At 37.8% G+C, this 26,612-nt stretch overlaps 1 protein-coding gene across 1 annotated transcript in view; it reads right to left on the reverse strand.

Moving 5' to 3' along the window:
* Positions 1 to 26,612, reverse strand: part of LOC131073970 (psbP domain-containing protein 7, chloroplastic) — a 56,346-nt gene that overhangs the window by 7,474 nt on the left and 22,260 nt on the right. The gene's annotated exons all lie outside the window — the stretch shown is intronic.

A 26,612-nucleotide genomic window follows, 5' to 3' on the forward strand; every position in this document is an offset into this window, starting at 1 on the left:
AAGCATATACATGTAGATATAGTTTACATAGTCCACAAGAAGTAGAAACGTCCAACCAGGATCAGATCCATCCCTTAGGCCAATCAATCTATCATTTTACCCTTGAAAGGCAGGAGCGTCCAACCAGTACCAAAACCATCTCTCGGAGTAACCAATCCACAAAAGGCAGGAGCGTCCAACTAGGACCAGAACTATCTCTTGGGCCAATTCTCTTTGTCCACAAGAGGCAGGAGCATCCAACCAAGACCAGAACCATCTCTTGGGCCAAGTTTACTTTATCCACAAGAGGTAAGAGCGTCCAACCAGGACCAGAACCATCTCTTGGGCCAATTGACTTTATCCACAAGATAATTAATCAATCTCTTTATACAAATCTGCATAAGATAACTCTTTATAATTCTCTCTTTTCTTGCTGGTGTTTTAATATATTGTTTTATTCTTCACACCCTTTCCTCCGCCACAGTTCACAATCCTTTTTATAGACTCATCAAAAGAGGCAACTTGATGAAGAGACAACCTTCTAAAGGTTGTCTTTTAAAATATTCATAATTTTCTTTATTAAGAACAGAACATACCCTTTACTAATTGCTACTCTCATTATCTTAATAGACCTGATGTCTTCATTCAATTTAATTTTCTCGTGTACTCGTTGCTAGCTGCTACCTTTCTATTTATTATAAAAGAACTCGCCATCTTTTAAAAGGTAATTGTCACTGTTTCATTGTTTATCACTAACAAATGTGTTGTCTTCTAATAAATCCCAATCGATGCTTTATGCTGATTGCCTTAAAAGTCTTTAATAAAATCGCTACCCTTATTATTTATCTTCTCATAAACTGATCACTGCCTGTTCTTTTCTTTGTGCTTGATAATTGGTGTGTATATACTAAGAAAGTCAACCACACTTAATGAAGTAATCACTGCTTATCTTCTTCGCTGCAACAATTAAGTAGATCTGTTCTTTGTTCCCTCAGGCTGGCAGGAACATGCTCTGATACCCACTTGTAATGTCCCATTTTGTAAAATACCCTAGTTTGCCCTAGATTACAATTCTTAGCCAATAACGGGGGGTTAGAGAGGGAATACCTTTATCTCTTTAATAGAAAAAACCAGACTATCACCTTGTCTTAATGATAATTGCAGATTCAATCTTTCCTTTTATGCTCTCTTCTTCAAGGACTGTACGATGTCCATTACCAATTCATAGATATAGATATGGAGCCTTTTACACAATCACTATGAATATCTAAACTTATCGAAACATAAACCTGTTCATCCTGTATTTGTGTTTATTATGTTATATGTAAATTCTGCTCATTGTTCTATTATGTATTGATATTCATCGTAAAAATATATATAGAGATGTCTGCATATTAAAACTGTTATATTCATTTCACATGTGCACAGAACTTCGTTAAATATTCATACCACTTGCTGTAGATGCTTATAGAATAACCTGCGTGTAATACTGGTGTACTACTTGCGGTCTCTTCATTAATTGAATCCCCATGCATACCTCCAAGATCAAGGATTTTACTGCCTGTAACTTAATAACAGTTATGATCTGATCTGATCAATGGTGTTCTCACTGGATGCTTTGATTCCTTCCCTTTATATCTCTCAATGTGAGGGAGGGGTCACACCTCTTCATCATGTATGCCCTTTGGCAAGAGACACACCATTTCACCATTAGCATCCTTTGAAAGAGTGCAACTCTTCATTATTTCTGCCCTTTGAAAGGGACACAACCTTTCACAATCAGATCTGCACTTCTTATTTAAATCTGATCTGCACTTCTGATCCCCAAATTATCCCCCTCAAATGAGGTTCTCTTCTCCCTCTTATATCTCATGTTTGAGGGAGTCACAACTTTTCATTTCATGCCTTTGACCATTCATTAACTTAATTAAAATTTAATTATATTCTTTTATATTTTAATTTTAAATTTATTATTATCATTTATCATTAAATTGTATTTCAAAGTGGGGACATTACACTCATATGTTGTCAAACCATGTTTTGCCAAGATTAATTGTGTCTAAGGTGGTGTTCCAAATTAATATTAAGATTCCCTCATTCCTAAATATCAAACATGCCACAATCTATCCACCTAAACACCATTGTTCTTGGAGAGGATCCATTTAATATGCCCAATTTGCCTACTTTAGCCACCCTAGTTACACAGCTTAGCCTTTTTCAAACTCCTCATAGGCATTGGGATGATGCTAAGGCCAAGGTAAGGGAGTTCATTTTGTCTAACTAGAAGATTATATACAATTATGTCCATGATCCAGAGCCTGCAGAAAATTTCTTCAACATCTACACTCTTCATGACAAAGATGTAATCTAAAGGCTCCAGGATGAAAGGAGATAGGATCTGCTACCAAATCTTTGTGTCGTAGTGAAGGCAAAGATCAAGAATCTAGAAAAAAAAGTAAAAATAACCTCTTTAAGCATGAAGGAATTCAAGGAAGCATTTGAATCCTTACATGTAGGGGAAGAGTCCAAGGCAAAGAGGCAAGAGCAATTATAGAGCCCAAGCTTGATTGATTATGCAACAAACTCCCCTGATTAAATCAATGTGCTAACTCAATACCAAAAAGAGCTCGTGGTGAAAGGGAAAGGTATCAGGTTCTAGACACGGTATCAGGTTAGGCAACAAAGGAACCCTGGTGAGACACAATCATCAGTATCACTAACGTGCAAACCAACTCCCAAGATCAAGGTCATGCATAGTTCAGTGAGTTGTGAAGTTCAACAGATTTCCATTGGATAATTTATTTAGCTTCAGTTTCAAGTTCTCCATTGCTGTCAATTTCTTCAATCTCATTTTCTTCAGCTTCATTTCCTTTGGTTTCATTTCCATCAATTTCAATTCCCTTGTTGTAGCTCCAATACTTTCAGCTTCATCAACATCAATTGCCACAATTACCATTGCTCCCATTGAAAAAGCTAAGGTATCAATTAAAAAACACCTAGTGTCCTAGTTCTCTCCTAGACAGAATTAATGAGGAAAATAAGGGCAAAGTTGAAAGTTTAGAGATGTCCCTTGGAGAGGGAGATAATGAAATGAATTATAACAAGCAAACCAAGAGATTGAAGAGGATATACACCAGACCAAGCAAGAAGGGTGATTAGGTGGTATTTATGCAATTCAAAAAAGTTTTATTCCAGGCATCTAATAGAGAAAACAGAGTCAATCACCTTGATGGTTGATATAGGGAGGGGCATTGTTGTGGACAAAATTGAAACCTTGTCTAATGAAAATGATAACCTGGTTCAAGAGTAAGTAATTGGTACCCAAAGATTTACTACAGGCAGTTGCGAAAAAATATTAGAGGTTTACTCAAAGTATTGTCAGACACGCATGTTGCCCAAAGTAAGCTCACCACAATAGAGTCAAGGGTTAAAAAGGTTAAGGATGTTAAGGAAACCGGAGCTAGAGTGAACTTAATTGACCAAGCGGTGGAGCAAGGTGAACTAAGAAACCAAGTTTTGTTGAGTTCATGAGATGGATTGTTGTACACCCTAGTAAATCTTCAAGGGAAAGGATTTATGTTTAAGACATTGAGGAAACCGGAGCTAGGCTGAACTTAATTGCCCAAGTACTGCAGCAAGGTGAACTAAGAAACCAAGTTTTGTTGAGTTCATGAGATGGATTGTTGTAGAACCTGGATTTATGGTAAAGTGATGTAGTTGGAAACTGAGAAAGATCGAATTTCATGTTTGTGGGAAAAAATTTGTAGCACATTCACAGATGCTGAATTCTAGGCTGTACATGACGCCCAACAGCATTTCATTTCCATGGAGGTATTTGAGGGTGCCTTGAAGAACTTCATCATCAACTTCAAGAAGCAGATTCATTCTTTAGGGAAGAAAGGAAGCCAAAGATATTGAAATTTACTGTAGAGGCATATTCTCGCATGGAGAACGCTCAAGTCTTAACTGAAGCAGATGATCAAATCAAGGCAACTGACAAAGCATTAAGGAAAATAAAGACTGAAACCCTAACAATGTCTGCACTTATTTTGGACGTGATAAATTCAGATTACAGTGTCTGCCAGGTGAAAATATCCGCAAGGGCCTAGGGTACTCTGTTTTTATTGCTAGGTTAAGGGAATTTTAGTGGTAATTGTTGTAAACTTGAAATTGGTGCATTTGTAAAACCAATAATCTGTTTTCTATGTATTATGATGCTGATACTGCTTCCGAGTTGAAGATTATTTTCATTTTGTAGATAGTAAATGTAGAGGTTTTCTTTCTTTTTTTCTTCTTCTTTTCATATAATCTCCAAACTGGGTTAAGTTATCCAATGTTATGACAAGTAGATATTAGTATGAATTCGTATGTTGTATCAATCTTTTCATGATCAAATTGAATACATATTGTGGAAATCTAAGGGATGTTGTGACTCACTTCATGCACACTCATGAAAGATTAATGCAGTTATCTTTTATAATTTTGTACCTTTGAAGCTCTGGTGACTGTCATCCACCAAGCAACTCCTTTCTACAAAACAATAACAAACTTCCTGTACTAATAGCGACAGGAACTGTAACAGACAGAGAAACTTTATTAAGACAGCGACGGCTTACAGATACAGGAACTACAAAACTCCATAACAACAAAAGAGCAACACAGTAAACTTCTTCATTATCAATCTTGAGACAAATGAGACAAACTAATAAACCGGAATACTAATTTAAACATTTTATATCTGCATAGAATGACGGTTACATAAATGATCAATTTTATGCATGGCTCATACAAACAAGATGTCATACACCAGCCCGACTACCTTCTTGCAAATACTTACCCCTCAATCTCTCCACAACGAGCTCCTCTTCCCTAACTAGCATTTTTTTTCCACCATTACAACCTCCTCTTATAACCATCAACTTCTCCTTCCAAAATATCTTAACCGTCCACCTTCCAAGCATTCATCTAACTCTTGTAACTGCCAACCACTGAACCAAAAACTAATTTTCAACCTAATTTCCAAACTGCCAAGAAAATAAAGAGAACAAAAATAGAAGCACGATGCTCATGCATCAAACTCCCTAGGAGACTAAAGAAATCATGTGCTCCTACGCATGAAGTCAGCAATAGTTTTCAGTTACACTTTCTTTTTCCTCTTCTTCCAACTACTTTGCTTTGGCATCCCTTGTCTTTTCTCCTCCAAATTTGTTCTATGCTTGGATTTGCTCTTTCTGAGTTTCTCAATCTGCATTTGTTTACTTTCTTCTTTCTTTTTATATTGTCTCCTTCTGATTTCTTTGTCAACTGCAAATTGCCACAGTGTTGTCTCATCTTCATAGTCGTCAATTAGCATCATCCCGAATGGAAATAAAACTTCATTCTCACAATGTGTAAAGAAAGTTACCTGATGAATCTTCACTTCTGCGATGTTATCTTTTAACAGTAAATTATCCACACCTTCACCATCCATGGTAACATTACCATGTTCTATCGCTGCAATCCCAGTTGAATCTTCTGCACTTTATTTCTCGGCTATAACCTCCTTCACCAGGTCTGTACTTTCTCCTTCAAGATTCTCTTTCAAACTGAATATCGCCTCTAATCACAAATTCTCTTTTGTAAACACGAATTTCTTCTCATCTTCATTACAATTGTCGTCTTCTAAAATGAAAGCATGATCATGATTTTCTCCATCATCAGACTTTGAATCACTTTGAGCACCATCTTTCATCAAAACCTCTAGGAGATCAAAATCAGAGCTTCAGAAATTTTGAAAATTAATATTTTTGTCATTTTCTGTCACTTCGTAATCTTCTTCCTTAACATCTACAAAATGTTTGCAGTCTTCATCATCATCCTTATTCTCTACTGCTGCCCCGACACTTGCTTCTCACTGAACTGCAGCAATCTCATTCTTTTCTCCTTTGCTTTCAGCCCTTGGTGCACTTATCTGCATTCTTTTCTTCCATGCCTTCTAAGAGCCATATCCATGCTGCATATGCACTATCTACTTCCTCTTTTCTATTGCCTGCAATCACAACTTGATTAGGAAAATAATTCTTTTCCAATGCATCCATTCTTCTTGCAATCATCTCCAATTTCTTATGAAGCTTTCTTTTCTCCACTTCGTCCCAATATTTTTCCCAAGATGGGATTATTACAGGTCTTCTTACACTAATCCTCACCCTTCATATTGTTGCAATCTTTTTCGCTTACTCGTCAATATTCACTCACACTTCTTCTTTCTGCTACCTATAGATCCTGGCATTGGCTGCCTCTCATCTGGCGCTCTGCCTACACTCTCAGGGTCTTTGGCTCTAATACCAAACTAATGACAGTCATCCACCAAACATCTCCTTTCTACAAAACAATAACAAACTTCTTGCACTAACAGCAACAGGAATTGTAACAGAGATAGAAACTTTATTAAGACAGCAATGCCTTACAGATACAAGAACTACAGAACTCCATAACAACGAAAGAGCAACACAGTAAACTACTTCATTATCGATCTTGAGACAAATGAGACAAATTAATACACCAGAATACTAATTTAAACATTTTGTTTCTGCATAGAATGAGGTTACATAAATGATTAATTTTATGCTTGGCTCATACAAACAGTTTGTCACACACCAGCCCAACTACCTTTCTACACATACTAACCCTTCAATCTCTCCACCATGAGCTCCTCTTCCCTAACTGGTATTGTTTTTTTTCCACCATTCCCATCTTCTCTTATAACCATCAACTTCTCCTTCCAAAATATCTTAACCGTACACCTTCCAACCATTCATCTAACTCTTGTAACTGCAAACCACCAAACCAAAAACTAATTTTCAACCTAATTTTCCGAACTGCCAAGAAAATAAAGAGAACAAAAATAGAAGCACAATGCTCCTGCATCAAGCTCACACCTATGTTAGGAATACCATGCTTAGTCTAGTTAGATAATATATGGTTCTTTAGTATTGGGACAATAAATTCAGTAGCATGTTTAGACTGGCTCATTCTCTCTTCCTAACCCTTCTCTCTTTTCTTGTTTTTTCCAATCGGTTAGGTGGACTAATTTTAGTCTCACTAAATATGTGCTAAAATATTGAAGACTAAAAAAGGCAATCATTGTTGAGTAGTTGCATGATATTCTCCTAGATATGATTTCCCATCTTTAACTTGTGGGGGCAGTTCATCTTCTGCTCTCACCAAATAAGTAGCCCAAATGAAGGTAGCATTAATATTGAGGAATCTCTTACTTCCAAGGGAGAATGTTCTCATCTGTTGGTGCATTCCAGGAGCCATCGACACATGGAACCACCATGTAGAGTCACGTGATGTGTGGGTGTCCTCTACGTCAAGCACCACCTCAGAGAGTGCAAATCAAGTACAGTGCAAAATGAAGAAAGCATTCGACCATTGGGCTGATGTTGTTTGGCACATGCTACAAGCAACTACCTATGCAGACCACCACTTTTTGCTTCAAATCACATACCATCCACTGAAATGAGGTTTTGATCTCATAACAATGGCATATTAAACGTTCAAATCCTCATCACCCTAATATGGAAGCCCATGACCCTACAGTTGACACATGAAAGGAGAGGCAGAATGTATTCCCCTAACAGGCAAGCAATAGCATGATCAAGCTTGAAATCCTTTTCCCCTAGAAAGGCAAGCCTAAAAGCACAACAAAAGAGGGTGTAGTGTGATACTTATAACTTATAAGCACTGGTATTAAATTATCTTAATCATATGGAGAAAGCAATATTACTATGAAGCATATGAATAGAACATAACACAACTAATTAAGAACATTAATAATCCACTCACGACCTTACCAGATTATTTAAATAATATTTTCAACAGTCTAACTACTGATATGGATCAAAAAGTATAAAGGAGTGTTGATACTCTTGAGAGAGCAAGCTATATTTTACTACTTTTGTCCACAACGAGGTCCATTTCAATAAAAGACCACTTCTGCCCAAGAACATTACATCAGTCATATAAATCCTTCCACTAGTTGAATGGAGCTTCAAAGGGTAAACCTTGACAGACAAGTATAGTAGAGGTATTTATGAACTATAAAACAGATGAAGCTGACATCTTTTTCCAATGAACAAGATTCACTAACATGTAACGTAGAGACACTCGGGGGCTGTCAATCAAGCTAATTATATAGCCAATGGTAAATAAGAACAGGTTCTCATTGAGTAAAATTACAAAAGGGTTTTGGACAAAATTAATCGTCTTTTAGCAAATCACACCACCAAAATCCTACGTGACAAAATTATCAATGACATTGTAAAATTAATTATTTATTTCCAACACATTCAATTTTATCATGCTTTCAAATTTATGAACAAAGTAGCTGATACTTAAGAAAATATTGTTTAGAATATCCTTCAAATGCTACTCTTTATGAAGAGCTCACAAGTGTCCAACAATCCCCTTGTACAACATGCAAAGGAGTTTATTGACACTGAAGGTAATCACATACCAAAATCTAATTAAGCAGATACAACAATTTAAGTTATGAAGATAAGACTGTTATTTTAGTAGTTCTATTCATAGGACCATGCCATTGGCACAGCATGACAAAAGTGTAAATGGAATTCGGTTATCCAGATTTAAAACAAAAAAAAGCTAACAAAAACTTGAGTAATTGGAAAACAAATATCATATCCATAAAAATAGAGAAAATATTTATTTTATTATTGCATGCCTTGATTTTTGTGCCAAACTTCTGCACAGCTGCCTTGATTTTTGTGCCAAACTTTTGTACAACCTCCTTGATTTTTGAGCCAAACTTTTGTACGACCACCTTGATTTTTGTGCCAAACTTTTGTACAACCTCCTCGATTTTTGAGCCAAACTTTTGTACGACCACCTTGATTTTTGTGCCAGACTTTTGTACGACGACCTTGATTTTTGTGGGATTTTAGTACGGTTGTCTCAATTTCCATGCGAAATTTCCATACGACCATCTCGATTTATGTGCCACAAGTTGTGTTTGATCACTAATGTTAATTTGTTTTTGTCATATCTTTTGCATACGACCTCAAGATCGAGATGATTCTTGTTTTGAAAGTGCATATTTTTTCGAGTACTTTGCAATAGTGTCATTTAATTCAACTGGTTTAGTGCCTAAATCTATAATATTGATAGATGCTCATTTTGTGAGAATTTGTAAAGGCATTGATATCAAGTCCATCAAGCTTTCTATAGCTAGTAGCCATTGTAACCGCACTACTTATAAAGTGCCAAATAATTTTTCTTTGGGGGGCTTCTTGATTGAGTAATTTAGCAGGGGTCTCTTGGTGTGATCGTGTTTTTTGTTTCTACTCGTGTTCTCCCTTCCTTTCACAAATAGGTTATGTTGAGTTTCCACTGATAGCACCATATAACTACAACACTTCGCAACAAAATGCATGGAACTTCTCAAGGCAACAAGGTTATACCCCATATGTTGAACAAAAAGATAAGTGAGACCACAGATGCCAAGGATAAAATACTATGGATGATTGAACAAACAAAAGCTCTAGTTTGTCTAAGGAGTTTAGTGTCCCTTGATATAATGTTTCAACTTGATGGCTGTAATAATTAACATGATGCATGGGACAAATTAAAAACTTTGTATGGGACAACTGATGAAGTTAGGGGATATCAACTTGATAATCAACTAATGGCACGTGATCTTAAGTCTTTTGACAACGTTCAAGACTTTGTAACAAAATTTAATGAATTGAGAACACAATGTAAAGTATATGGCATAGAGAAAAAGGACATTCAAGTTGTCTTAAGTACTCTTAACAAACCTAGACCTGAATATGCAGCTTTTATTTCTAGTTTTCATACTCATAGATTGACTATGGGCTCTACTTATACAATGCCTTCTTTTGCTTCTTTTTCTGAATTGTTGATGCAAGAACAAGGCAAGCTTCTATCCATGGGTCTCTTAAAGCCATCTCAGTCTCAGGCTTTATTGGCTAGTCAGTTAAAGGGACAAAAAGAGTCAGAAAAACTTGACAAGAAATAGGATAGAGTCCAAGAAGAAGCCACAAAAAGATAAAGAAAATGTACAATCTGCTCAAAAAACAAACATGTTGTGATGTTTTAACACATTGCCCCATTGCAAATGGGGACCCCCTACTTTTTAGGTCCTCTAAGTCTTTTGTTTGTGGTTCTTTGGGTCCTTTCACAACAGTCTCTTCGGTCTCCCCGGTTTGCAAGTGTTTTGGTACAATTTGATCAGGTCTACAAGTGTTCTGGTGCAATTTGATCAAGTCTACAAGTAGTTTGAACAAATTTGGCCAAGTTTGGAACTCATTTGGTCCATTTTAGGGTTTCGCCCTTCAGACTTGGATTTGAGGCCTTTCCTTTAGGGTTTTTGAAAATTTGAACATTGCATTGGAATCAGAGCCCTCCAAGGAACTCGCCAGCAAAATTTGAACGAATTTCGAGCAACTTTCTAATTTTTAGAAAGTTCCTATTTTTTAGGGATTTCACTACCTCCTGAATTGTCTTTATTTCACTGAAAATCAAACTTACTATTTTTAGCAATTTCTATTTTTAGTAAGTGTCACCCTGTCCTGATTTGCCCTAATTTTGACATTTTGAAATACTTACTATTCTTAGTAAGTCTATTTTTGGCAAGATCACAGGCAAGGGTCCCAACACTGAAGCCTAAGCATTCCTAAATACTTGTCCAAATCCGCAAAGTTTGAAAAAGCAGGCTTTTGAGCAAGAAATGGCTAAGTCTGGGTTCATTCCAGAAGTGGAAAGCATTGAAAATCTTCCAAGGCAGAGAAAATCCACTTCAATTCCAAGTATGACATCCTGATCCGGAAATGAGCAAAAAATTGACTGTCTAATGAACAATCAACGATAAATCCTTGCCAAAGCAAAATGGCTTTCAAGGAGGTGGGTGCCAAATTGAGGCCACACCACTTTTCCTTCACCTTGCCAAATTCACGCCCATGTAGAAAGTTGGGCGCCAAAATGAGCGTGGAGGAATTTTCCTCCACCCCCAAAAATCCTACATCACACCAAATCGACGCCCAAGGTCAAGGAAGAGCGCCAGAATGAGGGTATGGAGAAATTTTCCTCCAATCCCAAAATTCCTCCCTTGCATAGAAATTCTACCCAGACAGGAAGTTGCACACCAAAACAGAGGTGTCAAGGAAAAGTCAATGAAGTTAACATTCCTCCATTGCATGGAGTTTGCGGCCAGTCATCAGGATAGAGCGCTAGACAGGGGGGTAGAGGAATTCTTTCCAAGACATGAAATTCCTCCATGGGGGTGAATTAGCGCCCAAGTGTGAATTAGAGAGATGGACAAAGATAAGGAATTTTCCTTACAAAGATGAATTCTTCCATAGCATCAAAATTCCACGCCCAGGGATGGATTGAAGATAGAGATTCCAAGGCAAGGAATCAAGGATGAAATTGCAAAAGAAAATCCCCTCGGGAAAAAATTCAAAAAATCCTCTTTCAGGCAAGAAAATTCACCCAAATTTCGAGATGATGACAAAATTGGCCAAGGGAGAGAATTTTCCCTTTCTTGGACCCCAGAACTCAAATTTTCAAAAATTCCTAAAAAGTAGGAAAGTAAAAAATTGACCAAGTGTTGGAATTTCCTTCCTTTGGGACAGAATTCTTGGAAAATGTGAAATTTGACTAAAGATTGAAGAAATTCCTTCCTCAAGGAAGAAATGCGCCCAAGGTGAAGAATTTCAAGGCACATGGAAAATTGGCTAAGTAAGAAGATTTTCTCTCTCCAGAGCTCAAAACAACAAAATTCCTTAAGCATGGAAAATGGTCAATGGTCAGGAAAATCTTCCTTGATGACAAAGTGTGCACAACAAATTTTCCTTAAGGGCAAAATTCTCTCTTCAAGAATTTTCTCTCTTCAAGAATTTTCTCTCTCCAAGAATTCCAGATGTGCAGAATTCCTGTAGGAGCGGATAAATTTGTTAAAATTCTTCCAAGCCAGGAAAATCTTCCAAAATGTCTTTTGTGAGCCTAGAATGGAAAGATTCTTGTAAAGGATAAGTTGGCATCATGCAAAGAGAATATTCCGTATTAATGAAGCACAACCAAGAAAATTATAAATGATGGTGGGTCTATTTGCATGGCAAGAATCTATTGAACGCATCGCAGCATGGTGGCGCATTCATTGTCAGAATATTTGACCAAATGGTGGTCGAGTCAATGCATGGCGAGGTGGTGGAGCATCTTTTGCATGTAGTCGTCGCGTCTGGGAGATGATGGTGCATTTATGGCATCATGGGCGATTTTACATGGAGGAATATTTATTGCATTTATGATATATTGGGCGAATTTGAAAGAAGTGGTACATTTAATGCACAATGGATGCCATTTTTGGCAAGAATGTAATTAATTGTAAGCAAGCATGATGGCATTTAATGTTTATTCCCACCTTGTTGCATCATGTGTATGGAATCTTTTGGGTCAAACCCTGATTAGGGTTTGCATGTAATCAACGTTGGAGCCTATATAAGGGGGTTATCCCTTCATTTGTAAAGGAGGGAGATCTATATGAAATTGTTGAGATGAGTTATTGAGATAAAGTGTTCCACGGCCGTTGGGGACGAGGAGATGGGGGGACGCGGGGATGGGCTTTGGGGACGAGGGGGCAAAGGGAAAAAGGGAAAAAGTTTTGGGGACGGGTTTCGGGGATGGGAGACTTGGGCCTGGAGGGGGAAACGTGTTTCCGTGGAACACTATTGAGATAATAACAGTGAAACATTTTCTCTGATGGTGTTCACTTATGTTATTTTTTCAAAACTTGTATGGTTTCACCTTCCTCACTTAGAGTAGAAGTAGAGTAGTGCTTCGATTTCAAACGAGAATGTAATGGTGTTTGATGAATTTCCATGGTTCATACTTTTTGCATCTTGTTGATTATAAGTTGCAGTGTAAAGTTAGCCTGAGCCACTATTGTGGATAGTCATTTGGATTGTGCCATTTTGGGTATTCAAATGCACTTCCTCGATGTGAAAATCCTTCAACATCCTTGGAAGATTGCACCAGTTCTTGTGGAGTTGTAGTTAATCTTGGCGAAGAAAAACTTGGTATATTTGGAATTCGTCCATTAGAGCATTATCTATTAGTATCACTACCCATAGGAGTAGATTTAGATCCTTCTAACCCTTTCCCCTTTAATTTCAATCCATTCCAGTTCAGTTTATTCAAAGCAAAAGCATCGTAGAATTGCTATATCCGATGATGAAGTTCCAACCACAACAAAGAAGTGAAAGAACGATCCAAATGTAAGTCCCCTTGGATTACCAACATATCACATCAAGCCAACTGAGTCACATCCATTGCATAATCAAAACCTTGGAGTCAATTTTTTGAACGTATTGCAATCTAAGCATACAATTGAACTTTGATCGAGAGAGAGTAAAGTGATCGTTGGAAATCTTTATTCTATGTTGCGTGTGATCACAAAATGCATGTCAACAAGGCACCTATTCCTCTTCTTGAAAAAGACATGTTAAAGTTTTTTAGTCATTGATGTTAGTTTCTTTTTGTAATTGAGTTGCTTGAGCACCTTAACCAGCTTGAGCTGTTTGACCTATGTGTGTGCATACTTGTTGGAAAAGTATGTTCTTGTTAGCAGCTTGTGCCACTTCAGCTCTCCTTGTCATATCATCATGTCAGCAGCTACAGCCAAGCCATCTTATATGCCAGCTCATTTTTAAAATTATTGGGCCCCACCTCTCCTTTGGTTTGATTTCTTTTAGAGTTGCATTATGATGTGTTTTGGGTATGAAATTTAATATTCTATGTGTTACCTTTTCTCTGCCAAAAATCAGTATGATGTGTGTGTGGCATCTTCAAGGCTACGTTATTGATGTGTTGTGCATGGAGTTGCCATTCTTTTCTAACGTGCGTTAAGAATCCATATATCAGTGGTTGCCAATAATAGAGCTGGGTGATATATGTTTGATGTCATGGGGCCAATATGCTGCTAGCGTATTATTAATTTTGATGCCCGTGGGAGTGCGTAGTGTTGATGTGTGTTTTAGGCACATAACATTCAGAATAAAATACCAGAGTACTTTACCCTCTCTTGAACAAAATCACCTCAGATGCTAAGGGTAAGATCAACTAAAATGATTCCAAAGTTTCTACGGTCAGGTCTTGACGAGTGGGTGTCTAACCCCTCTTTGGACGTTGGATTATTGTAATTAAATAAATACGATAATTAAAACATTTATTAATTAACATTTAATAATATTGGAAAATCGTCTCATTTATGAGACTTCACGATTTTCCTCTAAAGTGAGAGGGTTATCATAACCCCACATCCTGGTGATGTAATTAATAATAGATTTTGTGATTCTTAATCATAATAATAAATTATCATTTATTAGGTAATTAATTATTGATGTTAATAGTAATATTAATCATTCATTAATATAAAAATAATATTAATCATATCAATATTAAATATTATTTTAATACAATATCATACCCAAGAATGTCCAAGATTATTAAATGAATAACGGATTTAGGTATTAGAAGCAGTGTGAATACGACAAGGTGGAAGAGGACAATAACCAAGGAACGAATGTGAAGGACACCTAAAAGTGGGTGGAGTATTCATAGGAGTTAATTATGTAGTCTCTGACGCAAAGGAACAACTTCATGAAGTCTCTGAAAGAGACGAAGTTGTAGAAGAGACAGCCGAATACACAGTCATACCATGTGACAGCGGTAATATACCTGATTACTCTAGCACGATCATCATCGATAATAGTATGCCATGGGCGAATCCACAGATACAGATACCATTCGTGGGTTAAATACACAGTCTTCATGTCAGACTGGGACAGACAATTACGGAGAATATGTTGCCATTGAAACAATAAGTATTTATTATTGATTTCCATCTAAGGATGATATCGAGCATGGTTAAGGATTGACCACACTGATTGCATTAACTAATGATAATAATCGATTAGTTTATTGGATAGATGTGACAATGATCAATGTGACTCTCTGAGCGAATAGACACCCCCATCGATTGACTCCATATATATGGGCAATCGTGTCATTATGAAGGGGGAGAAAATAGGAGGATTAGAAGGGAGATTAAGAAGGATTTTCACCAGAGAAAAGTGCACTAATACCCAAAGGACAAGCCGAGACCTAGGAGTACGTAGACTGTCTGACACTCAAAATAAATCGCCCACAACAGAGGGACTACAAATCGTATCATTATACACAGGGTCTAGTCGCGGTATTCCTCACAGTTGCAAACACCATGGAGGCCATAATACAGTGGCACTAGCAACACATAACCCAGACATGTCCTTAATATCGAACTACAGCAACATGTCATCGGAATCATTGAAATTTAAAAATTCTGCACATACTATATATCCCCATCAGGACTAATAATTAAAATCTGAGTCATATTTAATACACTACAGAATAAAGGTGAGTCCCAGGTCAGAGCCAACAAGGGACAGTATATATAAGGATTCAGAGCACATTTGTAGATCTCAGTATGACAGACCCTATTAAGAACATCATATGTATTACCTCTAATATTACTATTAAATTGAATAATCAGACTATTATTCATTCACATCAGTAATAGCAATTATTAATTTGAACTATCTCCATCATTGTAAGAGGTCCGTTGGCAAACTTCTAAGACAAGTTAGGAAGGGGCATTACAGTGGGTAACTCAATGGTCAATGTGAATTGTTGTTTTCACTTGGGGACTTACACAAATGTTCAAATTAATTTTTTTTATCATGGATATAGAATGGGTGTGCTGATAACTTAGGATATGGCAATGTAGTTCTGGACTCAAGACTTACAGGACTTACTAAAAAATCGCAAAAGGGAATAGGGTTCAGAAAATCTATTCTAAGCCTAGGAATGTAGGAAATGATGAACAAATTTAGTGGAATCAAACTAGGCAGGGTCTCACCATCAAGTCGCACAGATATTGACACGAGCTCAGTCTAATCATCTAAGGTATACTTAAAGATTTTCAAACTATCACCATCAAGCATTGACACCACCCAAGTTGATGCATATCAATGGATGCATAATAATTGAAGTTAAGCTTGCATAAATTTCCAGTTGACCACACACGGCACACTTACAATCTGTAAGAGGCTAGTGGTATAGATTAAGGATTCCACACAAATATACTCAACAAATCTTTCATTCAATCTAACAAACATGAAAGCAAATTCTAATCTGAAATTCTAATCTAACTTGGAGGAATTGAGAACCTTGAATGGAATACAACACTTGAAAGACAAAATCACCATCAAGTCGAACAATGATTTATATTCAAATAGCTGCAGCATATACCAACAATTCTACAAAAACTCTCTTACAAATGAGAGGCAATGAGGTATATATAGAGTCATACAAAATGGATGGCCAAGATTAAAACTAAATCAAGGGCCAAGATCATGCCAAGAAAACCCTAGAATTGCCCTAATTAGGTTTACATCAAAAATGGTGCCACCAACATATGGCCCAATAGAAAGATACCTAGTAATGAACAATACCAGCCATGGAAATCGTATCTATCTCCGTTGTGCACAGCATTCTCCCTAACTAATGTGGACATAGAAATCTTCTTCAAAGCTCTAAGGCGTGGAATAGTCCTTCCTTGAACAGGTCTGAATTCTTCCCAAATTCCCTCCAAATACTGTATTCTGAATATGAGCCTTGTCGTCCTGTCAAATGCCTGGACAAACTGAGTAAGGAAACCATCCGCATGTCTCTTTGTATTTTCAATCCACTTCTCCACCTCCAAGAGTATATCTCTCGTTGTATCATAATGTGAATGTAGTCCACGATCAATTGCAATAGGGGAAACAAGGGTGGGATTCTCACACCTTATCCCTGCAATGTACTATCTTAAGTCAGATATTCTCTTCTTTGTACTTTTCTTTTTCTTCAATTTCTCTATCCAATCTCGCACTGATTGCCCTAAGGTTATCACCAACCTCCTAAAAAGCTCGCTCTTGTAGTACAGTCGAGGGCAACTGAAGTGATCTAGAATTCCATGGGAGTAGCAATGTGAACCGTCACACCTGCAATAGCAACAGCCACCTGCGCAATCCGCATTCCTGTCTCATCTCTAGCTATGTGTGACAAAATCTCAGCTCTCTTAGGCTCTTTCTCCTTATCGCTCCTAGCTAAGCAGTCATCAATGTCATCAATAGGTCGTGCCTCTATCATTTTCTTACTTTTCTCCATACTCTTCATCAGCCAATCACGAATAGCGGCCATCTCCATACCATCATCAAGACACATCTCTTGATCAAGCTCTCTCAACGCCAAGATAACATCATCATCATCATCATCAGGATTATTCCTGGTCAAATCACATACATTCTTTCCCAAACTAACCTCCAAAAGGACAGTAGAGATCCCGGTTGATCATCATCCTCATTAGGTGGAGCAGATGTCATTGTGGCATGTAAATCCTGAATATTCTCTAGTAGTATCACTGTGTTGGAGCATTGCTCAGTCCCCTTGTTTCATTCTGGCATTTCAACTTCCTTGATTGATGAGACACTGAGAGGTGGTGAAGGAATGATAGGCAAAGGAATGGTAGTCTTTTGCTTCTTCTTGACCTCCTCAATCTTCTTCCCTCTAGCCTTGACTTCTCTTGGTGTGTTCTTCCTTCTCTTGGGAGCTTGACTTTCCTCATCTGCATGAATTCTAATATCACTGATAGTTCTCTGATCATCTTCGGAAGCGGATTCCTCCTGTTTCATCTTGTCATAAGTGAAGGTGACACCCATATCAACTAACTTGTTCATCTGAATATCCACCCATGCTCAGGAGAAACTCAAGACCTCTCTCATCAATACATTCAAATCTATTTCTTCTAGTTCTGACCAATTAGGCAATAGGATCGCCTTCTTCATTTCATTTTCATATTGTGGATGCATATGATCCCTATCATCTAACACTTGGTCAGGAATGAGGAAAAGTCCACACTTCCTCATGAAATCCACTGACATTCTGGACCACATTCTTCTCTTTATTGTCTACTCGTCCATCAGGTTGGCCCAATAATCTTTTGTCTACCTTGTGGATGAACTTTTCTCCCCTGATCCTTCCAACTTTCTTAACTGGATCAAATCTTGCTCTTCTCTTGTATGTTGCAAATCGATAGAATGCAAGTTCCTCACTAGCTGTGCTGGCTGCTAAGGCAGACTAGCAAACCTCCAATGTCTTCCCAACTGAAATAGGAAATGACATGCTCGTTCTATGCTTTTCCTTCTAGATAGAATCAAACTCCAGAAGCTGTCTCACCACTTCCAACAAGATTGCTCTGTCAGAAGGATACCTAGGAAGCTTGTAGGGTTCAGATTGAAACCCATGAATCCTAAGGTATGTGAAAGTGGGAAACTATATATACTACAATTCATATTTCTCTATCAGCTCTGTTGCCTCCTTGGACAACCTTTTATGGACTCCACCTTGCAACATTTGCGTTATGTACATTGTGAATACATCATTCACTCTCTTATAATCTTCAAATCGATACATGTTCAGTTGTGGATAGCACTCATAACTCCTGAATTGTCCTTGTCCATTCTCGACTTCACCTCTGCATATCAATCCCTTGTATGTAACAAATCGTACAAGCAGGTACACCAAATAGGAAGTCATGGTGAATGACTTGGACAGCTCCACATTCCTCAGCTGAAAGTCCAAATTGTCACTTATGATTCTAGACCAATTTATCAATGATCCTTTTAGACAATCCTGGATGAAATAGAACATCCATCCATCATATATTGCACCCTGCGGGGTCCCCATCGCTCAATTAAGCAGGAATACTAAATCACTATATTCCTCTTTGAAGTCTGTGCATATGAGTGTCTTGGGAGCCTTGGAATGATGAGTCCTAGGCTCGATCATCCACTCCTTGTTTAGTATGGTCTTGCACGCATCCATCTTCTTATATCGATCTTCATATTCATCCTTAGTTATATATTTCATGTCCGCTCCTCATGGAATTCCAAACACCTCAGCAATCGCATCCTCAACAAAGTAGGTAATGATGGCACCCTTAGGAGTCTTGATCATTCGGGAGCAAGGATCATAACATCGTGCACACTCCAGGATAAGCTCACTGCACTATATGGATTGCGGAAATCCAGTGGCCTGATAAATGCCACTCTTCATAATGTTCACATAGGCTGGGGAAGGAATTTGGCTCCCAATTCCGAACATACGCTGTCACATCTAGTTCATGTTCAGGAAATGCATGTTCGTGTCTATAATCTCCTTCCATTTGGACGACATCTTAGATTCTGGATAGAATCCAGTCTCAACTATCTTCTGTTGTTCTCTCCTTTCCTTGAGATTGGACTTCGACATCGTACCTGTAAGAAACTAAAAGTTAGAACTTAGGAAAAATAACTCTTGACAAAATTTATGATTTCCTAATGATTTAAACTAATTTTGGGTATGGAAATCAAGAAAATAATCCACATTCTCAATAGATTTCAACAATTGAATGCAAAAATGTGACAAGGTTAGGGTATAAAACCCTCATGAAATTCACTAAAATCAATAATTTTCAGACCAAAGTCTGAAAACACCTCTTTATACTTAGAAATTATGTTCAAATTAGAGTGCAAAGGAGTATACCGGATCAACAATGACTAAGGAAAGGTGTGAAAAGTTGTGTTTTCACACAAAACTATGTCTGAAGACACCCTCCAAAGTCAACAATGGCTGTCAGCAAATCTGAAGACAACCTGCAACTTCACTAATTAACCTCTAAAAGCATGTTGCAATTACCCAAATGTGCACATACTTGATGAAAATCAACCTCAATGATAAAAGCAATCATATCCAAGAATTTAAGTATGTCTGGTAAAAATAAAGTTTTTTGAGGACAAGTCTGAAATTAATTACTTCAAATTTACCAGCACTTTGCAAAGTAGTGAAAATCCTTGAAAATGATCAAAAATGACAAAGGAATGAGCTCCAAGCAAAATCGCCTAAGTGGGTAGGTGGCTGGAAATGAAGATTTTCTGAGGACAGCCCCCCTACAATGGAGTTTTCAGACCTATAACAACATTCAAATGGTTTGAAAAATGCACTAAAACTCCACAAAACACCTCCAAATGCAAATCGCTTAAGTTGGAATTGGCTAGGCAATGAAAATTGAAGTCTGAAAATTAATTACCAGCCAACAATGGAGGTCACACAAGCTCAACAATAGCGAAATGTCAGATCTGAAAACAATTATCAGCAGCCTCCAAAAATGGCGCCACAAATGGTGAAGGGAATCACCAAAAATGGAGGTAAAAATCCTCCAAAATAAAAAAAAATCGCCCTCCTCCAAAAATCAAAAATCTGAAAATGAAGCTTCAATGGCACTCAAATGGTAGCCAAAGCGAATCGCCCAGCTGGAAATGGAGGAAGAAAAATAATAAAATCAACTTGCAGCTCAATGGTGTCAACTTGACACTTCACCAAAAATCGCCAACTTGAGGAAAAAATCTCCCTTGCAAGCATACACTTGGCAAATATAATAATAAAATAATGCTAGGATCTCTCCTTTTAAACTTGCTTTCACCATCAACTTTCACCACACAAGCAATGTGGGATTAAAAAACTTATTCTTATACTTGCCTGGCAAAAATCGATTTGCTTCTAGAAGGTAAAATGAAAATCATTAAATGCTCATTGCAAATCATATATTAATTGTTTGTTTTTTTGAATAATCATTGCTTTTCATTAAAGAACAATTAAATGGGGTCACTTTATTAAAATATTTCAAAATTTGAATCAAAAATGACCAATGGGGAAAATCGATTTAACTTGGGATAAAAATCCCAACAAAAATCATTAAAATACCCCCTTAAGGGAAAATTGATCCAAGTAGGGATAAAAATCCCTATCAAAATTGTTGATTTTAGTGATCAGAATTAACGTGACTCAGAAATAAATAAATACACATACACAAGAACACCAAGATACCCTAGGAAAACCTCCCTCTTGGAGGTGAAAAAACCAGCAAACAATCTTAGATCAGATTAGAATAAACACATAAGCAAATTACAACTTTGTCTTCTCAAGACAGATCAATTAGGGCACAACTTATCTGAGACAATTTGATCAGAATATCCTTGAAGTACAGTTCGCTGTCACTGAGTGTCTATCCGGCACCTCTAGGATAATATGCCAACACTTTGACAAGTTCTCCAACCTTGGAGAATGATTCGCTCAGCCTTGAACCAAGAAATCGTTGTTCTTGGATGATTCGCCCAAGTGATAGGTCGTTGATCTAACTGAAGTAATCCACCGTTGATACTTAGGAGAAATTCGTTGCTAATCAGAAGTAGATCGCTGAATGAATGAATGCTTGAGTTGTGTGTTTGATCGCCCAGATTACATTGCTTATATAGGTGATTATGTCCTTAATCACCCTTGGTCGGCCTTGTATATTTTGGAGCCAAGTTACATTTCAAATATGAGTCAAGACCCATTCACAAGTTACATCAATTGTTGCTTATTACAAGTTTCATTTGGGGTAGGACTCAATATGAGTCTCACTTAATTACAAGTTACATATACCAGTCAGTTATACAAGTTACACCCATCGCCCAAAAGGGCCGGACCCAAATAGGATTTACACAATACAGTGATATGTCAAAATGCTAAGACCGATAGGCCACTCAGCATTTTATGTACTAGGTCGGCCCTAGAAGGAGGGATCCGACCTAGCTACAAATCAACACTCCCTCTTAGCTAGGGAGGATTCCTTCTAAATAACCAAGTCATATAGTGACAACCATCATGGCTGCTCCCATGAAAAATGCAAATGAACACAACCACCATGGCTACTCCCATGGATGGAAACCAAATAAACATAACGTCATCTCAACATGATGTTCACCATAGCTATTCCCAGAGGGTGAACAAACACATCATGGAATTTCTTCCATGATATCCACCATAACTACTCGCAAAGGGTGGATCCACCATGCCTACTCGCAGAGAGTGGAAGAGGGCTTTCACCTCACACTTCTCCCACAGAAGAGTGCATTACCACCATGCCTACTCGCAGAGGGTGGAACGAGGGCTTTAACCTCAAACTTCTCCCAGAGAAGAATGCAACTCCACCATGCCTACTCGTAGAGGGTGGATCCTAAGTACATCATGGACTCCTTCATGATACCCATCACGCACACCCGCAAAGGATGGATCCACCTTGCATTGCCCGCAGAGGGTGGAAGAGGTCTTACACCTCAAAACTTCTCTACAAAGAAGTATAAATTGTCACCTTGCACTCTACAGAGGGTGGAAGAGGTATTACACCTCAAAGAAACTACCACCTTGCACTCCGCAGAGGGTGGAAGATACACACAATGTTATCCTAGGAGCTGAAAACTCCCTCTTGGCCAAAGTATATTTTAGAGAAACAAGGAACACATGTTAGTTCTATCATAATCAAGAACATCCTTGCAAAAATCATATAACAATTATAAATTCAGAACTGATTTGAATTCAAATGGTTAGCCATACTTCTCAAATCCAACACTAGAGATATCAATTTGTTTGTAAATCAGTTTTCAACATCAATGGTTAGAAAACAGCTACATATTTAAGCTTTACTAAATCTAATCAACAACAATGCATTCACTGAGGATTATGGGGAATATGTAACTCCCTCTTAATCCTTATCTAAGTAATAAGTTCACATGATTCAAAAAAACTAGTTGATTTACTCCTATCATAGTTTTAAGAAATTGTCAACTATATCATTAATTGAAAGTGTGAGTTGAAAGCTTGTATAGGCTTTCATATCTAATCCTAATGGCACGAGCTGATTTGATGTTGGACTCCTTAGGCCATGCAAGAACTCTTCCTTCAGAAAATACAACCTAATAACCTTTATCTTCTAGAGCAGATATAGAGATTAGATTCCTTTTTATTCCAGGTACAAACAAAACGTTATTGAGATGAAAGGAAATACTAGAATCTAAATTTAAGGAAGTAGAGCCAAAACCTCTTACTGCATAATGAGCATTGTTACCAATAGTCACATGAAGGTTGGACTCCTTCTCCACCAAATCTAAGAGATGCTCCCGATAGCCTGGGATGTGTCTAGATGCACCACTGTCAATCAGCCAAGTGAAACTGTCTGACTGAACATTGCTTGACAAGGCTGAGACAAAGAGGAAGTCTTCATTATTTTGTTGTTTCGAGACTTCATTTAGGTTCGCTTCTCCTTGCTCAAGCTGAGATTGACAGTCTTTTGCAAAGTGACCAAACTTGTTACATCGGAAGCATCGAATGTGAGACAATTCCTTTGGTTTCTTCCTTGAATCAGGAGCAGAGGGTCTGAAATCTCTATTTCTCTTTAAGTTATTCTTCTTCCAATGGCCACCTTCCTTCTTAGCTGTAAGGACATGATGATCACTGTCATGAGGACTTATAATTTTTCCTTTCGCAGCCAAGCGAGATTCCTCTTGAATGCAATCTCCTCTCAATCAATCAAATTGAGGAAGCTCCACTCTTGCACTAATTCCTTGAATAAAGGGCTCCCATGCAGAAGGAAGAACATTTAGAGCCGTCATAGTTAAGTCGTTGTCTTCAACATTCTTCCCAACAGTAAAAAGTTGATCCCTTAGCTCAGAGATCCTCATGAAGTAAGCAACTACAGGTTCTCCTTTCTCCACTCTGATGTGAGAGAGCTGATTCCTTAAGGCAAGTATGTAGCTAGTGTTGTTGACTTCGTACATCTTCTCCAATGTGTTGAACATCTCTCTCACAGTCTTCTTCATGGAGATGGATGACACAATGTAATCTTTGACGGAATCAATAACCATCCTTTGTGTTTGGTAATCCTTCTTCTTCCATTCTTCTTTCTCCTTTTCGTCTTGAGGTTCAGCAGAATCCATGCCGACGTATTCAACAAGGTAATTTAAGGCCATCATTATTCTGACCTTTCATGAAGTGTAATTGGTGGAACCTTCCAACCTATCTTCAGCCCTAAGATAAGAAGCCATGTTGACTTGAACTTGGGCAGTAGGTTAGACTGAAAAATGACTGTAATTGACGAATTTGATCACAACTATTACGAACCAAGCTCTATTACCATGTTGATTTTAATGATCAGAATTAACATGACTCGGAAATAAATAAATACACATACACAAGAACACCAAGATACCCTGGGAAAACCTCCCTTTTGGAGGTGAAAAACCCAGCAAGAAATCTCAGATCATATTAGAATAAACATAGACGCAAATTACAACTTTGTCTTCTCAAGACATAGATCAATTAGGGCACAACTTATCTGAGACAATCTGATCAGAATATCCTTGAAGTGCAGTTCAATGTCAGTGAGTGTCTATCTGGCACCTCTAGGATAATATGCCAACCCTTTGACAAGTTCTGCAACCTTGGAGAATGATTTGCTCAGCCTTGAACCAAGAAATCGTTGTTCTTGGATGATTCGCCCAAGTGATAGGTCGCTGATCTAACTGAAGTAATTCACCGCTCATACTTAGGAGAAATTCGATGCTAATCAGAAGTATTTCGCTGAATGAATGAATGCTTGAGTTGTGTGTTTGATCGCCCAAATTACATTGCTTATATAGATGATTATGTCCTTAATCACCCTTGGTCGGCCTTGTATAATTTGTAGCCAAGTTACATTTCAAGTAGGGGTCAAGGCCCATTCACAAGTTACATCAATTGTTGCTTATTACAAATTTCATTTGGGGTAGGACTCAATATGAGTCTCACTTAATTACAAGTTACATATACCAATCAGTTATACAAGTTACACCCATCGCCCAAATAGGGCCGGACCCAAATAGGGTTTACACAATAAAATGATACGTCAAAATGCTAAGGCCGACAGGCCACTCAGCATTTTATGTACTAGGTTGGCCCTAGAAGGGATCCGACCTAGCTACAAATCAACAAAAATTTCATCAACTTGCACAAAAATGGGTCCAAGGGAAAATCGATTCGAGTCTGGAATGAAAATTTCAATTAAAACTTCATCAATTAGCAAAAAAAATGCCCCTAGGGGAAAATCAACCCTAGTTTGGACATTCGTCCGGACACAAAGTTATCAAAATTACTCTCAGTGGAAAATCACCTAGGGTCTAGAATGAATATGCGCATAAAAATCCACAAAATCTCGTCACAAAAGGGACTGGTGGAAAATCGATCCATGTCAGGAACCATCACAAATGTCATCCGCAACCTTATCCATACTCCTAGTGGAAAAACGAAGGCAGTCAAGAAAAAATCCCAACACTTACTCAAAATTAATCATCCTGGGGAAAATCGACCCTAGTATGGATTCTTAATGGTAAAAAACTGGGGCATGTCTGGATTCCAAGAGAAATCCATGTCCAGTCTGGATTTTCAGTGGAGGAAAATCATGGGTAGTCAGGAATATGAGGGGAAAAACACCTCTAGTGTGGAATTTTGACCCTTTAACCCTTCGAATATGGATTTTCAATCGGAAAATGATGGATTTTCCACTCAAAATCACTAGGAAACTTCAAAAGTCAATAAAACTAATCTGGACTTAGGCAAATTTGCCAAAAATTTGAGCGAAACAAAACGAAACCTATCGAGATAAAGTGCAAAATCAACTTGAATAACTTCCTAGGAGCGAGAAAACTCCAAAAGGTCTAAAAACACCTTAACACTTTAAAATCACCGACGTGGACGTTCAAAAATACATTAACGCTCAAAAGGTCTACACTTAGACAAAATTAGGATCATTTAAAATCTTAACTTTACGTGCTTGATCCTATAACTTCAAAAAACCCTAAACAACAATAGGCATGATCTAAATTCCGAGACTCGGACTTGGGAAACTCAAAATTACCCACTAAGCTGCCAAAACCCTAAACAAACCAATGCAGAAAGCAAGAAAAGAGGGGGTCCCCGTTTGCAATGGGGCGATGTGTGAAAAGGTCACAACACGTAGTGGGTTTGTGAATATCTTCCTGGCAGGGTCGTGGTGTGCAGGCGAATGAATGAAGTGAGGCGTTTGTGGTGAATACGTGTGGTGTTTTTTTTTTCTTGGAGAAGTCGTATTAATCGGTGGAGAAGTCGTATTAATCGGGGTCTCTTTAGCGTTTTTTTTTTTTTGGCACAATATGTTGAAAGGCGACTATCTCATATTGTATTTGGCCCAAGTGATCCTGTTAATTATTTTTCTGGCAGGGTCGTGGTCTCAATGACTTAATTGAGTCGAGGATTTTCTTCAAAGTTCTTTTTAGTTGGAAGTAGCTATGGTAAAACTGAAGCATGTGATTCTATTTTTGGCTGAGCCGTTTTTATTTTGCTACTGGTTTAGAAGAATGTATCGTGGGAAACAGACATTAATATTACTTCTGCAGACCATAATTATGTGCATAGCCTTCATAAAGTCTAGGTTATACGTTTGGGTGCGTAGTGGTCTGATTGATTTTTTTTTTTTAAAGGGTCGTGGTCACTATTCTGGGCAGGAGTGTTAAAAATTAACTGTGATTTTCTTGATGGTCTGTCGTGTATGGGTAGGATTAAGGAGGAATGAGGTTTCATATATATAGCGAAAAAAATGTGGTGCAATT

This window comes from Cryptomeria japonica, chromosome 9, assembly GCF_030272615.1.
Source record: "Cryptomeria japonica chromosome 9, Sugi_1.0, whole genome shotgun sequence".
Taxonomy (NCBI): domain Eukaryota; kingdom Viridiplantae; phylum Streptophyta; class Pinopsida; order Cupressales; family Cupressaceae; genus Cryptomeria; species Cryptomeria japonica.